The sequence below is a fragment of the Periplaneta americana genome, chromosome 16, assembly GCF_040183065.1.
Source record: "Periplaneta americana isolate PAMFEO1 chromosome 16, P.americana_PAMFEO1_priV1, whole genome shotgun sequence".
NCBI classification, from domain to species: domain Eukaryota; kingdom Metazoa; phylum Arthropoda; class Insecta; order Blattodea; family Blattidae; genus Periplaneta; species Periplaneta americana.
This window is the reverse complement of record NC_091132.1, coordinates 12,897,439-12,915,099: the sequence shown is the minus strand read 5'-3', so window position 1 is coordinate 12,915,099 and position 17,661 is coordinate 12,897,439. Positions and strand designations below refer to the sequence as shown.

At 36.1% G+C, this 17,661-nt stretch overlaps 1 protein-coding gene across 4 annotated transcripts in view; it reads right to left on the bottom strand.

Moving 5' to 3' along the window:
- The window catches only part of LOC138690945 (solute carrier family 53 member 1), a 60,536-nt gene extending 44,421 nt beyond the window's left edge, over positions 1-16,115 (bottom strand). The window contains exons 1-2 of one of the 4 annotated variants that reach the window (XM_069812530.1): positions 15,814-16,115; positions 15,601-15,680 (exon numbers count right to left, since the gene is read on the bottom strand). The gene's annotated coding sequence lies outside the window, so the exon portion shown is untranslated. Of the gene's footprint in view, positions 1-13,428; positions 13,830-15,600; positions 15,681-15,813 lie in introns of those variants that run through there. The other 3 variants (XM_069812529.1, XM_069812532.1, XM_069812528.1) reach the window with 3 other exon arrangements.
- Between the last annotated feature and the right edge of the window lie 1,546 nt (positions 16,116-17,661).

Below are 17,661 nucleotides of genomic sequence, written 5' to 3'. Positions count from 1 at the left end.
CTATTCATTAAACTACATCCATCTGAACAGTTTCATGACGCTACTTTTATTCTTCTGCATTGATAGTTAAACCAGTTTTACTGCATCATACAGGGACATCATTTTACTTTTACTTCAATTTTTATTGTACCTGCGTTTCTAAATGTACTTGACTCCCACCCCTTTCACTAATGTCCTTGCTAACATCAATCACACAAACTTACGGCCGCTGTTGCTAGCAGTGAAATAAACAGTACAGAGTACAGTGTGTTTCAGAAATATGTTGTATTTTCTATAGAAGAAAAAGCTTATATTATTGAAGTTTATTTTCACACAAGTATGGTGTGTAGCATAACTGAATTTATCTGTGTGGACTGAACACAAGTTAAGATTAGAGTTACCGAAAGTACGGTACCCTATAATATGGTACGGTACTTAACAGCATTATTTAAACAAGAGTTTTGTTTTACTGTTTGTAGGTATGAAGGACGATGATGGAATCTTAAATTACAATATAGCCAAATGTGAACAACAGTTTTTTTTTCCTGATTATATCATTACGGAATATTTTCGTAGAAATGGCATTAATCTGGTAGATAAATTTAGAGCAACAGAATGTACAGAAAGGAAGAAAAGTGTAAGATGGCCAAAAAAAGGTGACAGAAGATGCTAGAGAAAGGGTGCAGCGAGGTCCTAATAAGTCGGTCAAGAAGTTAGCTGTAGAAATTGGGGTTTCTTACGGAAGTGCTCACAAAATTCTCAGGAATAAATTAGGTTAGGAATATGCCGAATAAAGTAGACATTACATAATGTATATAACCGCCTGAAACTTGAGTTTGTGAAAAAAAATTGTTACTATTCTACTGTTTTTTGATAAAATACTGTAAAATAATGACCAAACTGATAATCATAATACTATATTTCCCTGTAACATAAATGGATACACTATTTTTCTCTCTTCCTATAGCTAGTAAAATGATTTGTTTACATATTGCACTAGCAACTCCAAACTCCTGTAATGGAAGGGGGGATAACAGTGTTTCCGAGTATAGCCAGGTTAATGTTAAAAATGTCACTTACTTACAAATGGCTTTTAAGGAACCCGAAGGTTCATTGCCGCCCTCACATAAGCCCGCCAGCGGTCCCTATCCTGTGCAAGATTAATCCAGTCTCTATAATCATACCCCACCTCCCTCAACTCCATTTTAATATTATCCTCCCATCTACGTCTTGGCCTTCCTAAATGTCTTTTTCCCTCCAGTCTCCCAACTAACACTCTATATGCATTTCTGGATTCGCCCATACGTGCTACATGCCCTGCCCATCTCAAACGTCTGGATTTAATGTTCCTAATTATGTCAGGTGAAGAATACAATGCGTGCAGTTCTGTGTTGTGTAACTTTCTCCATTCTCCTGTAACTTCATCCCGCTTAGCCCCAAATATTTTCCTAAGAACCTTATTCTCAAAAACCTTGAACCTATGTTCCTCTCTCAGAGTGAGAGTCCAAGTTTCACAACCATAAAGAACAACCGGTAATATAACTGTTTTATAAATTCTAACTTTCAGATTTTTGGACAGCAGACTGGATGATAAGTGCTTCTCAACCGAATAATAACACGCATTTCCCATATTTATTCTGCGTTTAATTTCCTCCCGAGTGTCATTTATATTTGTTACTGTTGCTCCAAGATATTTGAATTTTTCCACCTCTTCGAAGGATAAATCTCCAATTTTTATATTTCCATTTCGTACAATATTCTGGTCACGAGACATAATCATATACTTTGTCTTTTCGGGATTTACTTCCAAACCGATCGCTCTACTTGCTTCAAGTAAAATTTCCGTGTTTTCCCTAATCGTTTGTGTATTTTCTCCTAACATATTAACGTCATCCGCATAGACAAGAAGCTGATGTAACCCGTTCAATGTTACCCTCTATGTTTAAATTGTTATAATTTCTTTATTTATGAATCGATTCAGTTAAAACTGACGCCATCATATTCTCAATTCATTGAGGTTTCTTTTCCTTTAGTTGAAATTCCGCTTGTATCGAGTGTGGAAGAGCGGTCAGAATAGCGGCTCGTTACGATTTGTGGTACGAGTACAAAGATGGTGAATGGCTGAACTGGGATTCATGCAACACTGGATGCAAAAACAATTAAAAATTGTCATCGGAAGCTACTAACAACAAGCAATGTCCGCGATGCAATGAGATCAGGAAGACCTTGAACTTCGAGGACATCAGAGAATGTTGACGGAGTTCGTGGTTACGTTCATGAGGAGCCCTAAGAAATCAGTGCGTCAAGGAGCTCGTGGAAATAGTCTTCCACGTTATGCAGTTGCAACCATTCTTTAAGCAAGATCTCTCTTTTAAGCCATGGAAGCCACAGTACATGCAGCAATTGTTTCCTGACGATTGTGACAGAAGAGTTTGCAGACATTTTCTGGGGTTGGAATGATGACTGGCCCGAACTTTTTGAGAACATTCTGTGTTCTGATGAAGCATTGGTTCACATTGATGACTTTGTAAACAGGCACAACTGTCATTTGGCACCGTAAATCTGCACGAATGTGTTGAAAAAGCACAGGGGCGCCTGAAAGTGATAGTATGGTGTGAGATCACGTCATACGTCGAGAATGCTGGGGCTTATGTGAAGATGTCAAACAAATCCTCAATGAGTGATGTTTCTAATAATACTAGTTCTAAACAATTTGGTTAATAAATAAAAAAAATATAACAATTTAAAAATATGCAGTGACTTATCAGACAGCCTGTACTAGTCATACAGGGACATCACTTTATTTTTACCAACATTTTTAACATTAACCTGGCTATACTCGGAAACACTGTTGTCCCCTTCCATTACAGGAGTTTGATGTTACTAGTGCAATATGTAAACAAATCATTTTACTAGGTATAGGAGGAGAGAAAAGTAGTGTATCCATTTATGTTGTAGGGAAATACGATATTACGATTTTCAGTTTGATCATCACTTTTACGGAATTTATCAAAATACAGTAGAGTAGTAACATTTAAAAAAAAAAAAAAAACTCAACTTTTCAGGCGGCTATGTTCGTTATGTAATGTCTACTTTATTTAGCATATTAATTACTGATGTTATCATACAATATAGAGAGTGCATTTAAATTAAGGGGGTCATAAGTAAAGGGCTGTAAGTACACTTAAGTTACTTTTGAGAAAATGGGATTTAAATATTTAAGCTTTCGTAAAAGCGGTGAAATTTTTTATTTAAAATTTAATGTGTGATGCGATTAAAATATCCCTTTTCCACTAAAATTTTAGATACTTTTGCTTACACTGGATGCACTTAACTCATGTTATTACAAATGTCACTAGCATTCCTTTGCTTCTAGCCACCTCAATTCAAAAAAAGCTAATCTGAATTTTTAAACAAGTTGCTGAAAATGGTTGCCGTTCATTACAATGCAGGCTTCAATTCAGTACGCATATTATTAAAAACATTTTGAAGCATATTCTCTGAAATTGAATTTATCGTTTCTTGAATATAATTTTTTAGTACGATATTATTAATATAGGTTCTTTCTTCTATAGAAAACGCAATCATATTTCTGAAACACACTATACACTGCAGTGTTTACTTCACTGCTTGAAGACTTCGAATGCAACAGCGGCCGTAAGTTTGTGTGTCTGACGGGAGCAAGGACATTAGTGAAGGGGTGAGAGTGAAGTACATTCAGAAATGCAGGTACAATAAAAATGCAAGTAAAAATAAAATGATGTCCCTGTATATATATATATATATATATATATATATATATATATAACATAATATTATTCTAAAGGTTTCGAAAATGTTACTGGTTTGTCTCTCTTCTAAACTGCTAACTCACTCAGATTTAACCAACTTCACAAATTACTATGTATGCAGACGATACAGCTATTTATGCAACCCATCGCAACATTAATATAGCCTCAAATCACCTTCAGGAAGCCTTAACATCATATGCCCTTGGCTTGAAAATTGGCGCATCGCACTGAACTACAATAAATGTGAAGCAATGATATTTACTTTGTGTCGTCCTGCTACTCCTCCATGCATAAATCTTTCAACCAACGTGATACCATGGAAACCAAAGGATGAAGCTGTAAAATATCTTGGAGTGCACTTAGATCGCCGTCTGTCATGGAAACATCACATCAACAACGAACTTAAATTGGCCTACTCAAGACTCGCTAAATTATATCCGCCCCTCAACAAGAAATCATCTGTAAAGCTACAAAATCGCATGCTACTTTACATATCTCTATTACGACCTCTACTGCTTTATGCCTGTCCTGTCTGGGGAGGAGCTGCAATAAGTGAAATTAAACACATTCAGTCGTTTCAAAATAAAGTCCTACGAATTTCACTCAATTCTCCTTGGTTTGTCCGTAACAGCCAACTACACAGAGAAACTGGTATTGACACAATCAAACAGTTTATTCATTCACAAGCTAAGAAGTTGTATAACAACCTAGAAAATGTTCCAGGCGCCGTCCATTACTCTCTCGGAAGGAAGTCCACATTTCCCACTAGACTCAAGAGTCGACTTCAAATGGACCTCATATTATAATCAAAATTTATCATCACACCAACCTATGCAAATAATTATTTATTAACAATTATTTTTGTTCATTGAGGAGCCCAATCTAGGCTATCATCAATTCAGTGTCATGTATTGTATTTATATTTTATTTAGAAATGATCTGTATAGTGCTAAATGCGCTGATCGATCAATAAATTATAAAAAACTCAGATTTAGATGTTTGGTTGCTTAGGCCTAATCACTAAATATGTATAGAATGTCCCGGAAAAACCTAGTAAAATGAAATAATATCTCAGAAATTAACTGCATTTATGGCAATGATGACATCATTGGTTCTTAACGTGTATGAAATAACATTCGTGGAGGATTTACAGGGAAGCAAAACAGCTGGTGTTAATAGCATGAAGAAAATTAATCACACATACCATGAAACAAAAGGATATAAATTACCCACTTTAATGGAAATCAAAGCTTTATTTAGAATAACAGAGTAACAACACAGCCTATCAGTGTTCGGTTGGATTTTAACTTCAATTTCTCTCTTCACTAGTACTGACACTTTCTTATTCGCTGTAGAGATAAGGCGGTATGATTGATTATATCTATGTTCCAAAATTACTTTGTTATATTTCATTAGTCAAATATTTGTTATCCTTTTATCATACTATGGTATCTCGATGAGGAAAGAACGAAGGAGATATCAAGGACGGAAGTTTTACAAATGATAAAAATAGTTATGCTAGGACGCAAAAAATATTTGTTGTCAGGGGGCGCCATTTTGTCATGCTACGGTCCTCCTCGGCATCTTTTAATCCAGTAGTTCTTCTGCGGACTCACTTTATAAATCAGTATTTTCGCGGATCCCTTGAATGTCGTCAATGGAATGATAGGTAGGTTAGATTTTGGGGTTAATATTAAGTGAACATGAATATTACATTTTTCCTCGCTGTTATTTATACTCGCTTTAACATCTTTGGTCATATCGCGAGTTAATCTTTGGTTAAAATCCGAAGGCCTGTATACTACTGTTGAGACTGGTTATATTGTTGTGAACTGTATATATATATATATATATATATATATATATATATATATATATATATATATGAGGCGTTCAGAAGTCAACATGATTAACTCCACATTTGGTTATTTTACAGTTTCTAAGTTGACAATGTATTAAATTGACCATATTTTAGTGGTCAAAGTGTTTAACTCCATAGTTCAGTAGAAAGCCCACAGAATGCAATATTCTTCTTGACTACAACACAGAATCAATTACGTGTTTTCAACTTTAACTTTGAATATCTCAAAATCTTTGGAAAAGGAGTTAATCATGTTGACTTCTGAACGCCTCATATATTAGGTCTACTGATTTGTTATGAATATGATTTCGGTGATGAATGAGGCCGGTGATTTTCAGAGATGTTGTGGCCCGAATTTCCTGGCATTTGCCTTACGGTTGAAAAAAAAAAACCTGAAAAAGCTCAACCAGAAAATTCAACCCGGCCGGGAATCGAACCCCGGCCCTCTGCGTAAGAGACCAGCATGCTGACCCCTACACCACAAAGGTGGCCAATATTACATTTCATAACATTTTTATTAAAAAAATATTTCCTAAAGGAACAGGTAAAAGATCCTAGACTATGTTGTTGATGTAGGCCTTTAAAACATTTCAGTAAAAGAATCATGGAAATATTTAGGCCTAATTCTTTATTTTATTATGTAAGTGCTTTACGGTTGTAAAAAATTATGAAAATTTGATATTCTTTTTACAGGTAATTATTATAGTCGCGTCGCTCTTATTTCCGGGGTGGCTCCTCCTCCTTGGAAGTGTAGGATCTATAAAGACTAGGTAGGTATAATCGTTCGCTATTTTAGTTCTTTTGTTGCCGGTTGCGGCTAGCAGACGACGCTATTTGCCGCACCGTTAAACAGTCGCAGTTATTATAATAGTCAATCGTACTGTAATTTTTAGGATTCATAGATAAATGTCTAAGGAAAGAAAGATTGAAATGAAACCTTGTATTTCTCAAATAACGTGAAAATTCTGCAAAATATTAATAGGAGCAAAATTAACGAATATTACAAAATTGTATGTGTTAAAGGTACATGAACAGTATAACCCATTTCGATAAAACAAACTCATTTCCATCAAAAATGTCAAATATAATCCTAAATCCCTCAGCCCACAATTTTGTAAACACTGAAAGCAGTGCGAGGATTTCTATAATAAGCAACCGTCCGTCTTTCTTTAAAAAAAAAAAAAAAAAAAAAAAAAAAAAAAAAAAAAAAAAAAAAAATTTAGACGAGTTCTCCGCGAAGCAAAATTGCTCCGTTTAACTCGCCGTAACTCGAAATCCAGTAAAGATTATGAGTAGCAGCCACTTTTAAAAGTAATTTCCATTCTTTCTAAACATCTCTCTCGCTTTGACTTCCCATCTAACGTGAAAAATAAAAAAGTTTGTCGCTTATCAACTTTTGAGGGTGTCAATATTTATTTTAAACGGGTCACTTCGAAGTTAGTATTTTTCCCCCACTTACCAAAAAATATTTTGATTCTTCCCTATGCTTTCCTCAGACATTTATCTATGAATCCTAAAAATTACAATGCAATTGATTGGCTATCATAGGAGCTACGACATGATAATACTTAACGGTGCGGTAAAGATAGTTTTCGTCTGCTTGCTGCGAACGCTAACGAAAGAACAAAAATGGCGGACGACTATACCCAATACGTATTTATACAGCGTTAGGAAGCGCATAACGTAATTACCAGCGAATGGCAAGACGCAGACGTTTAAATAGCCGACCTGCAACGTGATTGGCTGCCGGAAATAAGAGCGACGCGACTATACCTATTTTAACATTCTGAATTGTATATATTATTTTAACGTACCGAAGTACATATGATATTTCCATGCAGATATTCTGCGTCATCATGCGATGAAAGAGTAATGGAACGGAGAAAAATTCCCTCCGGCGCCGGGATTTGAACCCGGGTTTTCAGCTCTACGTGCTGATGCTTTATCCACTAAGCCACACCGGATACAACCCCGGCGTCGGATAGAATTGTCTCAGATTAAGTTCCAACTCTTGGGTTCCCTCTAGTGGCCGCCCTCTGCACTACGTCATAGATATCTATGAACGTAGGATCGAAGTCCACACATGTGCTGAGGTGCACTCGTTATGAGTGACTAGTTGGCCGGGATCCGGCGGTGTGGCTTAGTGGATAAAGCATCAGCACGTAGAGCTGAAAACCCGGGTTCATATCCCGGCGCCGGAGGGAATTTTTCTCCGTTCCATTACTCTTTCATCGCATTCTGAATTGTGTTTTACAAAATTTAATATATGTATATTAAGCATGAAAAGTTTTATTCATTTAGCTTTTATAGTAGCTGAGATATAAAAATATGAATTTCACTAAATTTTTGCAGGCCAATGGTGTACCTCCCCGCTGTTGCCAGGTAATAATTTATTCATAAAGTCAGTGACCCTGTTAACATAGCTGCAGAAGAATGTTACACAGAAGACAGGCATTGGACATTTTTCGCACTCCTTTTTCTCCCTATTTTGCCGTAGTGTGAACCGTCGCTATGGCCAATGCAAGGAGTTAATATTAAAAAAACAATTTTAAAGAACGGTAAATAAAAACGCTTTCTGAGTAATTTTTTAACAACATGTAATTTGTTTTGCGTCATATTTCCAAGTTTTAATGTCATATTTTGGTATTTTTAAGACATGTGGATGCATATTTCCAAAGATTTTAGGTCACAGAAATTGGAGCCCTCCTAATAAACTAATATTTAACATTAGGGGCATTTGACTCCACCATCGATAATCTTACTTCCCTGACATTTCAAACGTTCACAGCTGTGGAGTAACAGCATGCCTGACTGTGAAACTAGCAGGCCTGAGTTCAAATCCTCGTTGAGATTTTTCCAGGGTTTTCCCCTCAACCCATTAACTGCACATGATAACTTTGGGCGCTGAAACCTGGACTCATTTCGCATTATCATCATTTTACTCAGACGCTAAATAACGATCACAGTTGATAAAGTGTCGTAAAATAAACCAATTTAAAAACATTAGTAGGAAAGAAAATTGATCAGTTTAATAAGTTCTGCTCATCTGAAACTCTCCCATCGCTTACTTACTTACTTACAAATGGCTTTTAAGGAACCCGAAGGTTCATTGCCGCCCTCACATAAGCCCGCCAGCGGTCCCTATCCTGTGCAAGATTAATCCAGTCTCTATCATCATACCCCACCTCCCTCAAATCCATTTTAATATTATCCTCCCATCTACGTCTCGGCCTCCCTAAAGGTCTTTTTCCCTCCGGTCTCCCAACTAACACTCTATATGCATTTCTGGATTCGCCCATACGTGCTACATGCCCTGCCCATCTCAAACGTCTGGATTTAATGTTCCTAATTATGTCAGGTGAAGAATACAATGCGTGCAGTTCTGTGTTGTGTAACTTTCTCCATTCTCCTGTAACTTCATCCCTCTTAGCCCCAAATATTTTCCTTAGCACCTTATTCTCAAACACCCTGAACCTATGTTCCTCTCTCAGAGTGAGAGTCCAAGTTTCACAACCATACAGAAGAACCGGTAATATAACTGTTTTATAAATTCTAACTTTCACATCGCACCAATTAAAAATGCTGGCAATATTTCTAGAACTTCTGCAATCTTGACAAAATAGGCCTATAACCAAACAACAATCGTAATAGATCACAAAGCATGTTTAAAACATTAGGGACACAAGAGCTAAAGTTCACTATAATATTGTGTATCCTGTATCATTTTCACTCACGTGACAATATTATCAACCAACAACAGATATTAACGAATAACACAATCTTATGATTAGCACAAAACAAGGCCGTCGTTTCAGACGACATACATAATTCAAATTCAATGTCTGTACCTAATGGATGTAACGTTCCACTTCCCTTGAGAATCGAACTCAGGTCACTTGAACTAAACACTTAGAAAGTAGGACATCTTACGAAAACAGAAGATAAGTCATTGTTGTTCTCAGCTTTCCTCGTATTCATCAGCTGTTTAGCAAGTCTTCAAACACCGAATTTAGCCGAAGATATTTGTCGAAGTCGTTTGCAATTATTAGGAGTATGAGAAAAACAAGGTCACTGTGTGAATGATTCCAGCAGTGATTAAGTAACTTTCATCTAGTGATTTCAGGTGCATTAGAACTCTTTCATTTCAAGTTACGTATAACAAGTTAACACAAAATGAATTACACATTAACGACTCCTTTGTTTCACCAAGCTTCGACTGCCTTTTACCCTCGGGAAAGAGTCGGTACTAAATTTGACAAGGAGGTGAGTGAACCGTGGGTCCATTTTATTAGTTTTGCAACGAGAAAAGTGCCATCATCCGGGACTGAACTCCACGCCTTCCAATTCATAGTTGCTCTACAAACAGAGTTACACGGCCGCTATGACGACGACGACGACGATGATGATGATGATGATGATAATAATAATAATAACCATAGTAGTCTCGAAAATCAGTGAAGAAGGACTAGCGTTTTCGTAAAAGACTAGTATTTTCCCTGACAAAAATACAATATAAATGGGGTAAAAATTAATATTCTCCTTTCCTGTAAAACTACAGAATCCACGATAGTCTCGTAAATCAGTGATTGAAAGAAGAGTGTTTTCGTAAAAAAGACAAGTATTTTCCCTGGATCAATAATAAATGGAGTAAAAATTAATAACTTAAAATTGTTTAAATTTTATTAAAAAAGGTTATATAGGCTACCTTGGACAGACGCGGTGTTGCGTCTTCATCAGTGTCCCACGAACTATTGTTGATCTTGAATTCTGCCATTTGCATTCGTAAATTTTAAGTTTTTAAACAAAGTGTTAACGTGAACTAGAATAAAAAAAATTAATCTTTTCCTTTCCTGCACAGTTGTAGTGAACCATGGTAGTCTCGTAAATCGGTGAATAAAATAAGAGTATTTTCATACAAGATACGTATTTTCCCTGGACCAAAAATACAATACAAATGGAGCAAAAATTAATATTTTATGTAGGCCAAATTTATGTTAAAACAGAGTGCGCATTACCTGGATCACTATAAGTTCTTCCCAAAAACATCCTTATAGCTTATTAACTCCATACCCGAACTCTATTTCACTTTCTACAGGGACATCACTTTATTTTTACCAACATTTTTAACATTAACCTGGCTATACTCGGAAACACTGTTGCCCCCTTCCATTACAGGAGTTTGATGTTACTAATGCAATATGTAAACAAATCATTTTACTAGGTACAGGAGGAGAGAAAAGTAGTGTATCCATTTATGTTGTAGGGAAATACGATATTACGATTTTCAGTTTGATCATCACTTTTACGGAATTTATCAAAATACAGTAGACTAGTAACATTTTTTTTTCAAAAACTCAACTTTTCAGGCGGCTATGTTCGTTATGTAATATCTACTTTATTTAGCATATTAATTATTGATGTTATCATACAATATAGAGAGTGCATTTAAATTGAGCGGGTCATAAGTAAAGGGCTGTAAGTGCACTTAAGTTACTTTTGAGAAAATGGGGTTTAAATATTTAAGCTTTCGTAAAATCGGTGAAATTTTTATTTAAATTTCAATGTGTGATGCGATTAAAATATCCCTGTACCACTAAAATTTTAGATACTTTAGCTTACACTGGATGCACTTAACTCATGTTATTACAAATGTCACTAGCATTCCTTTGCTTCTAGCCACCTCAATTCAAAAAAAAGCTAATCTGAATTTTTAAACAAGTTGCTGAAAATGGTTGCCGTTCATTACAATGCAGGCTTCAATTCAGTACGCGTATTATTAAAAACATTTTGAAGCATATTCTCTGAAATTGAATTTATCGTTTCTTGAATATAATTTTTAGTACGATATTATTAATATAGGTTCTTTCTTCTATAGAAAACGCAATCATATTTATGAAACACACTATACACTGCAGTGTTTACTTCACTGCTTGAAGACTTCGAATGCAACAGCGGCCGTAAGTTTGTGTGTCTGGCGGGAGCAAGGACATTAGTGAAGGGGTGAGAGTGAAGTACATTCATAAATGCAGGTACAATAAAAATGCAAGTAAAAATAAAATGATGTCCCTGTATATGAGTAAAATAGTCTAAAATCACTGGATTCTAAACACATATGCCTAGGCATTTATATCTGAAGAATGTGTTTCTCTCTGATATTACGTCATTTTCTTTATTGTTCCGTAAGGTTTTGCGGAAATATGGGTAACGGGATGTATTGTACTACAATCCGCACTTCGCAGCTGAGATTCGAACCTTGAACCAGTGGCATAGCCAGGAATATTGGGGGGGGGGGGCAAGTTTTGGGTAGTACATCACATGGCAAATCTGCCCATAACTTACATTTTTTTTATTTAAATGTCGCACGTGCAAAGCCAATGGTAGACTGTTTCTTCGTGCTTTAAATTTAACAACATTAAAATATTTCTTGAAAATATGGGGCGGGGGGCCTTCAGCCCGATAAGTCTTCCCTCCAGAGTTGCGATATTTTAGATCTACCAAGGAGGGACATCCTTCTCCTTATCACATTCAGTACTTACGTTTTGTCTTAAAGGAAGAGTGATATGAATGTGTGCAGAGTTGACATTTTCGTGACTACAAAAATTGATTAAAATGATCCCTTTGTATGCAGTTAAAGAAATTAATACTATGAATATCAAAATTGCAATTTTAATAAAAAATATTGTAGGTACAGGTTTCCAAGCGCAAAACAATATTTATCTGGCTGTAAGTTACACCACATTTGTCTGGTGTCTTTCTGAAGAGCTTGTGACAATAATACGAGTATGTTATGCCAAATTATTATTAACTCAATGACTTAATAGTCGTTCTGTCTCATAGATTTCCCCAGCTGTTTATGATTAATTGTAAAGCATAAATTCCATAAGATAGCATCACATGTGACAAAATATTTAGATTTCAATGTTTTTCTTTGATTACAATGACAAAATTTATTGATAGCTAAATTCCTATTTATTTTGTGACTTAACATAATTACCGCTCTAAACCCATCATCTAACATAGAGTATACATTTACAGAGCTTATAGCCAACATACATATATATCACTGTACTTTAGCATTTTCAACAAAATGTTTTTCCATTCTCTGTGCCATGCATTTCTGATGAACGTCTCTTTTTAAATGTTAAGAAATATTATATCCACAACTGAATTCGCTGTCACAAACTTTACACTTGCCAAAATATTAGTTCTTTTCCAATGTATAAACCTACATTGTTAAAAAAATTAATTTAAATTTAATGTAATTATTATTTAGGCCGAGTAGAAAGTAGTTACTAGGTAACGACAAAATTATATACAACTGATGTTAATTTTCTAATGGAGGGACTTTTTGCGTCCCGCCTGGAATCGAAGCGGGACTCGGGATTTTTATACGAAAATCGGGACATGTCCCGCCAAATCGGGACCCTGCTTCCCTCTGTCTACGCCACTGCTATAAGCCAATGGATTTGTAGCTAGAAACACTGTCATTTGAATTATAGCGAAAGAAGAACTACTAACTTACGCATTGTTAAGTTCAATTCGTAGACAACATCAAAATAAAACATAAAACGTACAAGAATGGTACATAGACCATTGTAGCCCTCAGCATTTCCCGAATTCATCAGCTGTTTAGCAAGCTGTCTGAACACCGAAATCAGCCCACTTGTTCGCTGTTGTTTATGGTAGAGATAACACAAGGTTGCTGCATAACATACACACACTAATGACTGTTCTAAAATGTCTGGATGTTGCCTCCAGTTCACACGCATTCTCTGATAATTAACACACTCGTCTTACCTTTATTATTCCATTAGTAGCTGTGGATACAAAGGTGAACGTGCTCGCAGCGCCTGTGCATCGTGATCTTCAAATGTTCACCGCTCGCAAGTTTACTCAAGCATGGCCGCCCTGTGTAACCTGAGGAACATGGTATCGCACTGGGATTTTACGACGCCAGACGAACAGATAACATCATACAACAGGAATTACGTCACGGCTCGCTCGTATGGTTAGGCACAGTATTATCAGCACCGCTTGGAGTTCTGTTGAACTCTGAACGAACAGCATATGTACACACAGTACATTAGGTTTATAATCGGACGTACAGTGAAATGACTTCTAATGCTAAGCTCGCTAACTCGGAGGGAGGACACCGGATATACCAGCAAAACGCGGAGTATGCAGTCTTTCTACCCACCTGCCGTGTCTCTATGCCCGACGGAGTGGTAGGGGCACGAGGGGAAATGAACGAACCTGACCCTGAGGGGAACAACATAATAAACCTGCCTTTAAAGTTACGTAAGTTTTCAGGCACTCGTCAGGTACTTCAAACGTGTACATACATTGGGAAGATAACTCACTAGCGTACACATTCGGTCGTATCACTCAACTACATTTCGTTTCTCAGAAATTCGTATGTGATACAATTTTTTTTTTGTAATTGCTATGTGATACAGGGATTAAAGGCTCATTCACAATGAAAATTAACCATAACGTAAGCGTTAACTTAACGTTACAGTAAAATCAAGAAGTCATACCATCATTCACGAAGGGAACATAAACATAACAGCAAACATACTTGGTAACCATGGAAACATAACAACGACGCCATTTTCTCATATTCTGTCGTATACTTCAGCGCTCCACGATTGTATTCTGTTTGCAAATCACGTAAGCATAAGCATGAAAGTTTGGAGTTTGCAAACTTTCATGTTAACGTCTTACAGTAATATTTATGTCAATGCTTATGTGAATCATTGTGAATGATCCCATTTGGTAGCCTGAGCGCAAACTTCTGCGTTTACGTTACTGTTATGTTTAATTTTCATTGTGAATGGGCCGCAAAATTATCCCGCTTTTCAGCAAACAAAAAAATGGTAAAACATTGCGATTTTTCACTATACCATTATTTGCGTTTAAAGTATAGCCACAAGTGCAGCCCTTATACTGACCCGAGTTCATAGATTGAGGATGTACGTCAAAAAAATTGTTTCCTTCCTCTTCATACGATTTCATTCTCTTCATTGTATGGGTACGGCAGCTCAAAAGAGATAAAAATAAAGAACTGTAGGAATACGTAAACATAAATAATAATCCATCTTGAATCACAAAACAAAACCTTGAAACAAAATATACCTAAAACTTCAATACACACTGGAACTTGAAAATAATAACTCCATAAATTTCCTAGACATCACCATAACAAAAATTGACAACAAACACACCTCCAAAATGTACAAAAAACCAATCACCACCACCACACACACACACAAACATGCTGCATTCAGGACAATGGTACACAGATCACTCAACATACCCATGGACCAACAACACTAGCCTACAATGAAGAAGTGAACACAATCAAATACATAGCACAAGAAAACGGTTACAACCCAAACATAATAGACAATATCATAAGAAAGACAAAACAAAAACTTAAACACAACACGCAGAACACAACACAATCACAATAACACAAGAAATACATCACACTAACATGTGAAAATAAAAGCACACATAAGATCGCATCTTCATTCAGAAAGCAGAAATACAACATAGCATACAGAACAGAAAACACACTACAAAGACATCTCAACACACAAACAAATAAATACAACCACACAGGCGTATACAAACTCACTTGTAATAGTTGCGACAAGTTCTATATTGGACAGACAGGCAGATCATTCCAAAAGCGATACAAAGAACACATTAAAGCAATAACCAGAGGACACAATACATCTACATACGCCGAACACATAACTAATGCTAACCATACATACAATAACATAAATACAGACATGGAAATCCTACACATACAACCCAAAAACCAAAAACTCAACACACTAGAACAATACGAAATATACACACATACTAAAACACGCTCTGATCAAATTCTCAACACACAGATCAATTTCAGAACACACTATTTGACACTATTTTTCAACACTTTTCAAAACGCAAACGTACCTCCACAACAGGCAGCGAAGTTCGAGATGACGCCGAGATCTAGTAGGCTCTGAGGATGGTGCGAAGAAGCACCGAAACAGCTGTAAGCAACTTTTGCTTATGTAATTTAACACGTTTGCCAATCAACCAATCATTTATAAATAATAAGTATGTGCCGGTATATATCTAATTCAGCGTCATAAAATAACCTACTAAAAAAAATCTAATGCTTACCCACTTCACTTGCGTGATCCCGCATAATGCGCATAGATGGCAGGACTGTGCATATTGGTGCACAATTTAGTGATTAGAAGTTGTGCACCGCCATCTCTCCTAGTCCCGAGGCAGAAATTTTACATACAAATTATTTACCCCGCCGGCAATCGAATCCTGGCCGGCTAGTTTGGAGGCAGACTACAGAGCTAACTCGACGGACCGTACAACATAAGTTTAAGATGGAACTACACTTGGATTAAAATAACTTTGTGTGCGATAGCATATACTTCCTGAGAGCAATGATGCCGTACATTTCACTCTTCCGAAATTTAGTGATCCTCTATTTACAAGATCACTATGGTAGTGTACTTGATGCGCGCGCGATCTGTCGGTGTGTTTCGAAACTAAACAAACGTCATGCCGCGCGAACAAAATTACAAAATAAATATAATATAATAATAAAACAATAGCAACGAAACAAATAGATCTGACAATGAACTAAACTACAACAGCAACATCAATAACTAATAACAAACAAGAACAAACTCGTTCACGTTAACTGGGAACTGGTACACAGAAGCCAGGCAGCAAACGAAATAATACGAACAAGCTTGTTCATAAAATGAACAGGCAACAACACTACTACCGATACGTTACAACTCAGAACGGGTCGTGATTTATTGTTGCCATAGCAACTGTGGTAACTTCCTACAAACATACTTACGGTGCAATCATTAATTCATTTATGCTCGACCATGCCGAAATGTACTAATTATGCACCTGGTAGCAGTCCTTTAATGCATGTCATTAAAGTACACCTACTCATTAAAGTACAGGTCTTCAGCCAATGATAACTCAGCTTACATGTGTTCAGCCAATGACAAGTCAGCTTTGTACCGTTATAAAACCGCAAGTATCGATTATTCTCGGATATGCAATCGAAAGAGAATTAGCGAAAAGTCACGAAGGCTGGAAATCCAATACTGTCGCAGAAGGTTATGTTCTGTTACTATAATAATTAGCGTTAATTGTAAATAATATTCAAATAAATTCAATTTGTCATCTCGTTTTTCAATGTCGAATTCAATAATCAAGGTTATAATATTATAATATTATCAAGTTTGACGGGACTACGTCAAGGTCAATGACATTATTGTTCCTCGGAAAAAATCAATACTTTCGAGTCTGCGCACATCTCACAATTCACGACCTAGGACAAGGTCACTTCCGATCTTGTGAGATACAAATAAAATGTATACATCTGAATACCGGTAATTTCAAGTTAGAAATATGGTCGAGCATAAAAAGTCGTATGAAACTCGCCTATAATGGTAATTAAGAAGCTCGTATGAAAATTATGAAACTCGCTTGCGCTCGTTTCATAAATATCCATACTCGATTCTTAATTACTATCATTATAGGCTCGTTGCATAATGTACTATTATTTTACTAAATCTCGTGAAGTTAAGACTATCAGGCCTCCTCTACTACACAACAAGAATATGATTACACAAAAAATGTAGAGAGAAGAAGTAAGAAAAAAGAATAGCACAAATACAAATTTATATGAGTTGATCATCCCTTCTTCTTATCGTACCTTTAATTTCATGTATTTTTTAACTTATAAAATGAATGCATATTTATCATTGTCGTCATCATCATCATCATCATCATCATCATCATCATCATCATCATCATCACCACCACCACCATCACCAGTAGCAGTGGCGATTGTGAGGAAAGTGATGCTGACATTTTTCAGACTGTTATATTGAAGTAAATGTTCGAAAATATACAATGATATTTCAATGTTATTCTTTTATTATAGTGTATACTATTTGCTAATTGCAAATGTTAAAAATCGTT